We start from the raw sequence: 7,795 nt of genomic DNA, 5'->3' as shown, positions 1-7,795 counted from the left end.
TACGCAAGCACTTACGAACGTGTACATCTTTCCTAAATCTTTGACGGCTTTGGTTATATTTATTAAACAGTTTACAAGCATGAAAACATCCCAATCAACTGTTGCTATTGTTATAAACAGCCTCCTGGTGCTTCGCAGCTCATTAACTCTTTAATAATTATAAACAAAGCCGCCAAAGACTGAGAAAAGATGGACGAGTTCGTAAGTGCTTGCGTAACGCCTTCGTGAATCCAGCCCCCTTGCAGATTATCAGGAAGCTTGAGACAGGCGACATACAGATCCCAAAATCTCCATAACAGGTACGAATGACCCTTTCGACAGCCAGTGATAACGCCACATATCTTACACACACCGGGGGGGAAAAAATATATGTTATTGCATAGAATCTCAACACCAACTCGTTGAGTAAATGTAGAACAATTGTGAGATAAGAGTGTCTAATATTTCGTGGGCAGTTGGACGTCTTAGAGTGGCGCCTGTAGTGGACTCTGTCACCGCCCTGTGGAGGACGTATGTGTTACGTCATGTGGAATAGAAGGGAAGGGATGGGGTATGAGAGAGGAGAGGAGATAAAGGAGAGGCAGAGAATGATGTGGTGAAGGGGATGGGAAAGGCAGTAGGAATGAAGATGAAGTGTATTTAAGGATTAAGGAGAAAAAGGGGTGAAGAGGGGGTTTAGAAAGAGAGAGGACGAGGAAAACAGGAAGAGGAAGAACATGGAAGAAGATAAAATGAATGATAAGCAAGATAAGAATGAACATGGATCAGAAGACAGGTGGTAAAGAGGAGGAGAAAGATGAATAAGAAAGGGAATGATAAATATTGGTGAGTAGGAAGAGGAGGACGAGAAAGAAGAATGGGAAAGGGGAGAAAAAAGACGGATGAGAAATGGCGGGGATAAAGATGAGTAAGAGAATAAAAAAGTAGAAACTTTCTTCTCATCATCATGAGAGTAAAATTGAAACTACGTCATCAATTTTGTCCATTTTTCTTTTTTTAAGAATTCTGAAAACTTACTTTCAGGGTCTGAAATGCAGAATGGATTTTGTTTTTTTGTTTAGTTCTTACAGTCGTTCATGGATGTTTGTTGTCATGGCGACAACTACCCCTCCTCCTCCAGAGAATGCTGAGTCGACACATGAGCAACCATTACAAATATGCAATCAGATTCCTTCGCTTGAGTCAGCCTCGAGTCTCCTAAGAGCTACTCGAAACCCACGCTGCAAGACCTTCGACTGACTCTAAAAATACCTCGACCAACTCCAGAAGCACCTCGACCAACTCTATACCTCACAAATATTCCAATGAGAGAAAGTTCAGTGGAAGTTCAGAAAAAAGTGGAAATTCAGATGTAAATCATGTACAGTATTTATAACCACTGAGTTTACCATGAGAGATGTACTTCAATTACACTTAGCAGCGTCGTAAACCTCCAAAGTTATGCACACAATCCGATACTCCACCGGTCTCCCACGCGTGTTCAATACAGGCACAACCGGTTAGCAATACATCTTCTGATTGGCAGTAACTGTGAATCGACATCCAAGCTGCCCATCAGGATTATTGGGTTTCCAGATCTGCCCTTCCCTTTATCAATGTGGAAACTGCCCTTTATGTTTGTCGTAGTTAAAGGGGTCTTCCTCCACCCTTAGCTTGAAAAGGGAAGGCTTTACCCTCTTATCTTTAAGTGCTAAGCGAATGGCTAATTGCTAAGTTTGTAGTGAGGCTGTTAGGTCTGGTGATAGGATGGCTTGAATAGGATTTCCACAAATTTGGTTCCTTATTGTAGAGCCAAGAAGGCGAGATGGCAAAGGTTAGTAGGTCGTGCAGTCCCGACTGAAATTGTTGAGGAAACGGTTAGTTACAGTGTGTGTGTACTCACCTAATTGTGCTTGCGGGGGTTGAGCTCTGGCTCTTTGGTCCCGCCTCTCAACCGTCAATCAACTGGTGTACAGGTTCCTGGGCCTACTGGGCTCTTATCATATCTACACTTGAAACTGTGTATGGAGTCAGCCTCCACCACATCACTGCCTAAGTGATGAGATTTGTGTGTGTGTGTGTGTGTGTGTGTGTGTGTGTGTGTGTGTGTGTGTGTGTGTGTGTGCGTGCGTGCGTGCGTGCGTGCGTGCGTGTGAGCAAGGCAGGCCAGGACCCAGTCTCACCACCCTAGCAGCAATAGAGTTGATATTCTCAACAACTCAGCCGGTGCCTGAGCCTTAAAATATTATGGTCGCAAATCAAAAAACACGGCAGAATTTTCTTTCACATTAAATAAGTTTAAGCCAAGCCATTTTCTCTTGAGTTAAAACCCACCATCAAACGAAAATTTTAATATCATTATTAATTTCGGGAAGAAGTTGGTACAAGAAATGTTCTAGATGTTTGTTAAACAAAATATCAGTTAGGGAAGGAGTGTATAGCCTTATAGATAAGATATATAAGTCTGAGGATTATTTTAAAGAAACGTGCTGGTGGGAAAGGCTTGGCTTTAACCTCGGCGCCTGAAACATTCTGCCTGAGATTTTCCACGACACAAATTTAGTGCTGGGAGCTCCATGAGGTAGGGAGAAGGGAGGGGTGGGGAGGACAAGTTGTTGGAGGGGAAAGAGATTGTAGGTAAGAGAGAGGGGGTTGTATAGGGAGGGAGGAGAGGTTGTAGAAGAGATTGTAAATTGTGTCCTCCGTCCCAACCAGCCTTCATGAGTCTCATAATCTCATGAATGAGTCGTGTATTATCTCACGTTCAGACAAGTGGCGTTGACAAATCACCAGCCGGCCTCAGACCCGCCAGCTTCTGGTCTTTTAAGATGGAAACGCATCACTGTTTTTGCTTGTTATAATGTAAGACAGACAGGCAGAGGTAGGGGGAGACATGATCACCACATACCAGATTCTCAGAAGAATAGATAGGGAAGACAAAGACATTATTTAACACATGTGGAACACGCACAAGGGGACACATGGAGTACCTAAATGAGCCAAATGGAATACACTAGGCAGTTAAGACTCCATACATATTTCTAAGGATCTAACAATCCTCCATTTGCTTTACAAAAATGCTTCCAATTACAAATGGGTGAATAGGGGCGACCAGTTAATAATCGATGGCCTATCGGTTCTCCCTGCAAAAGGAGGATTCGAACCCCGGACGGATGTCGCTCTGGAAGCGTTTAGGGTGGGGAGAGGGGGGGGGGAGGCTCACTATATTTGTATCTGTATGGTGATTGGTGAAGCTGTTTTGGTGTTCAATTAGTGGGAGAGGATAATTTAAGAGTTGCCATCAGCAGAGCAATTTCAGGCAAAGGTTAGCCAGATGTTGTCAGTACACACCACACTGTTGGCCAACTGCTGTCAACACCAACCACACTATTGGCCAACTGCTGTCAACACCAACCACACTGTTGGCCAACTGCTGTCAACACCAACCACACTATTGGCCAACTGCTGTCAACACCCCACCACACTGTTGGCCAACTGCTGTCAACACCCCACCACACTGTTGGCCAACTGCTGTCAACACCCCACCACACTGTTGGCCAACTGCTGTCAACACCCCACAACACTATTGGCCAACTGCTGTCAACACCCCACCACACTGTTGGCCAACTGCTGCCAACACCAACCACACTATTGGCCAACTGCTGCCAACACCCCACCACACTGTTGGCCAACTGCTGTCAACACCCCACCACACTGTTGGCCAACTGCTGCCAACACCAACCACACTATTGGCCAACTGCTGCCAACACCCCACCACACTGTTGGCCAACTGCTGTCAACACCCCACCACACTGTTGGCCAACTGCTGTCAACACCCCACCACACTATTGGCCAACTGCTGTCAACACCCCACCACACTATTGGCCAACTGCTGCCAACACCAACCACACTATTGGCCAACTGCTGCCAACACCCCACCACACTGTTGGCCAACTGCTGTCAACACCCCACAACACTATTGGCCAACTGCTGTCAACACCCCACCACACTGTTGGCCAACTGCTGCCAACACCAACCACACTATTGGCCAACTGCTGCCAACACCCCACCACACTGTTGGCCAACTGCTGCCAACACCCCACCACACTGTTGGCCAACTGCTGCCAACACCCCACCACACTGTTGGCCAACTGCTGTCAACACCAACCACACTATTGGCCAACTGCTGTCAACACCCCACCACACTGTTGGCCAACTGCTGTCAACACCCCACCACACTGTTGGCCAACTGCTGTCAACACCCCACCACACTGTTGGCCAACTGCTGCCAACACCCCACCACACTGTTGGCCAACTGCTGTCAACACCCCACCACACTGTTGGCCAACTGCTGCCAACACCCCACCACACTATTGGCCAACTGCTGCCAACACCAACCACACTATTGGCCAACTGCTGCCAACACCCCACCACACTGTTGACCAGCTATATAATTTTGGCGCAAGAAATGTCCTCTGACAGACCAATGTTACAAATCCGGTCAGAAAGAACTTTATGAGGTGGACCTCCAGTAATTGATATGACTGGACCTTTCTCTTCTCTGTTTTCTCTTCTTCATTTTCACCCTATTTTCATCCCTTTTTCTTTTCCCGCTTTCTCTCTCTTCCATTTGATTCACACTATTTCTCTTCTCACTCAGTGTTCCTCTCTCTCTCTCTCTCTCTCTCTCTCTCTCTCTCTCTCTCTCTCTCTCTCTCTCTCTCTCTCTCTCTCTCTCTCTCTCTTGTTCTATCCTCTTTCCTCTCCACATCCGCTCCTGTCTCTTTCTCTTCCATATCTCCTCTTTTCCCATCTTTCTCTACTGTTCTTCCTCATGCACCTGTTTCCAACTATCTCATCCCCAATATGGGTGAAATTCTGCTTCGTTTTTGAGTCGGAGTTCCTGGCCTCTGCCCAAAATAATTCTAAAATGAGTTCACAGAAATAAAAGTTGATAAGATATTGAGGAGTAAGATTGGTGGGCTGAGGATGAGAGAGAAAATTTGATAATTATGAGAGATGAGGAGGAATGAGAGAACATGCGATAGACGACAGGAGGAATTTGTTGGAAGGGGAATATGAGAGTTTAGTTAATTTATTATGCATCCCATACCCACTCTTTGGGCGGTAGTGGACCCCATACCCATCCCATAAGCGGTAGTGGACCCCATATCCACCCTGTGGGCGGTAGTGGACCCCATACCCACCCTTTGGGCGGTAGTCGACCCCATACCCATCCCATAAGCGGTAGTGGACCCCATATCCACCCTGTGGGCGGTAGTGGACCCCATACCCACCCTTTGGGCGGTAGTCGACCCCATACCCATTCCGTGGGCGGTAGTGGACCCCATACCCACCCTGTGGGCGGTTGTGGAAAGGGTTACAGAGGCACATAAATGGGCTCAGGAACTGAACCCCAAAGTTCATTTAGCTAAGCATGTTGCCAACTTTGATAGACCAGTTATATTTTTGTTTGCAAACATATACTTTAACAGTCTGTTCAGAGTCTTTACCATACTTACCAAGCCACGATTCCAAGAGGCTTAACACAACCAATGGGAGTTTTAGTTGCATCAGGTTGTGTGTGTGTGTATTCACCTAGTTGTATTCACCTAGTTGTGTTTGCGGGGGTTGAGCTTTGCTCTTTCGGCCCGCCTCTCAACTCTCTATCAACTGTTTACTAACTACTTATTTTTTCTCTCTCCACACCACACACACACACACACACACCAGGAAGCAGCCCGTGACAGCTGACTAACTCCCAGGTACCTATTTACTGCTAGGTAACAGGGTTATTCATGATGAAAGAAACTTTGCCAATTTGTTTCTGCCTGGTGCGGGAATCGAACCCTCGCCATAAAATTACGAGTCCTGCGCGCTATCCACCAGGCCCCTGTGTGTGAGTGTATATGTGTGTGTGTGTGTGTGTGTGTGTGTGTGTGTGTGTGTGTGTGTGTGTGTGTGTGTGTGTGTGTGTGTATAAGAAATATTGAGAGCTCTTAAGTCGATACGAATTATTTTATGCAGTCCTTCAGTCTGCGATGCAATGGCTCCGGGAATTATCGTTCCTCTAGGCTGACGCTCATTTAATCAGACTGTTGGTGCTTGCACCTCGTAGCCCAGACCCCCCCCCCCCCGACTGATCCAGAATACCTCGTAGAAGTGTACGGTCTTGAATTGCCAGTATCGTAACTATTTTGCCGTTCTAATATCGGTCTTTAGTTGCACACTAATCTCACCTTGTTAGGAGCTGTTGTTTAATTTCCCTGAGGATTTAGTAAGCTTTGCAACAGGAAGTTCTTGAAGACGAAGACTTCTCTCACTTTCTGGGAGTGAGAGATAGCTGTGTTCCAATTGGTTTGCAAGCGGGAGAAAGCTTCTTAATTTGCATTGAGAGAAAGAAAGCTTTGAATAAATTAAAGTCCTGGAAAGCTGCAATAAATATAGTTGAAGTAAGAGAAAAAATGTTGAAGTAATTCTACGTTTTGGGGAGGAAGAAAAAAACTTTAGGGAATATATATGTATTGGGAAGACATTATGATTTTTTCTTCTCTCTCTTTTGCTACTTTGTGTTCGTCTTGTTCTTTCTTGTTTATCTTCGTATAATCTTCGTTCTCCTTCTATTCTCTCCCCCCCCCTTGCTTGCTTCTTTAAGGGGATATTAATAGGGTATTAAAAGTATCAACACAAGACAGAACACGAAACAATGGGTATAAATTGGATAAGTTTAAATTTAAGAAAGACTTGGGTAAATACTGGTTCAGTAACAGGGTTGTTGATTTGTGGAACCAATTACCGCGTAACGTGGTGGAGGTGGGGTCCCTCGATTGTTTCAAGCGCGGGTTGGACAAGTATATGAGTGGGATTGGGTGGTTATAAATAAGAGCTGCCTCGTATGGGCCAATAGGCCTTCTGCAGTTACCTTGTTCTTATGTTCTTATGTTCTTTCTCTTCTCTTTTTTGTATCTACCTTTCTCCTTTCTTCCTCCTTACTTCCTCCTCTTTTACACCTCTCTTACTCCCCCTCTCTTCCTCTTCCCCCTCTCTTCCTCTTCCCCCTCTCTTCCTCTTCCCCCTCTCTTCCTCCTCCCCCTCTCCTCCTCCTCCCCCTCTCTTCCTCCTCCCCCTCTCTTCCTCCTCTCTTCCTCCTCTCTTCCTCCTTCGTCTTCCGCTATATGTCTCTTACCAAATGGATGGACATGCAGACGGACGGATGGATATAGCGACTTAATGACAGTAATTAAAGATAGGAAACAGTATGGATGACAAGCTGTCTGTGGTAGCGGATGTCACGGATGTCACCTGTCAGTCATGGCTCTCTTCCTCTCTCTCTCTCTTTCCCCTCTTCCTCACTTCTCCCCTATCCTCCCCTCTCTCTCTCTTCCTATCCCTCATGCGGTCCCTCTAACCTCTCATTTATACCTTTTCTCTAACTCGTTTCCTGTGTCTGGTTCATTTATCCTGTTTTAGTTTCCTGTTCCTCCTGTTCCTCATCTCCTTAATGTCTATTCCAGAATTCTGCCTATCCCTCATTTCTCTAATTTTTTTCAGTTCTTATGTGCTCTCCTATGGGTTTGTTTCTCCCAGTTACTCTCACTTCTCTCTCCCAGTGGCTCTCTCACTCCTCTCTCACCCCTCTCTCACCCCTCTCTCACTCCTCTCTCACTCCTCTCTCACCCCTCTCTCACTCCTCTCTCACCTCTCTCTCACTCCTCTCTCACTCCTCTCTCACTCCTCTCTCACTCCTCTCTCACTCCTCTCTCACTCCTCTCTCACTCCTCTCTCACCCCTCTCTCACCTCTCTCTCACCTCTCTC

Source organism: Procambarus clarkii, chromosome 76, assembly GCF_040958095.1.
Source record: "Procambarus clarkii isolate CNS0578487 chromosome 76, FALCON_Pclarkii_2.0, whole genome shotgun sequence".
NCBI classification, from domain to species: Eukaryota; Metazoa; Arthropoda; class Malacostraca; order Decapoda; family Cambaridae; genus Procambarus; species Procambarus clarkii.
Note: the sequence above shows the minus strand (reverse complement) of the source record.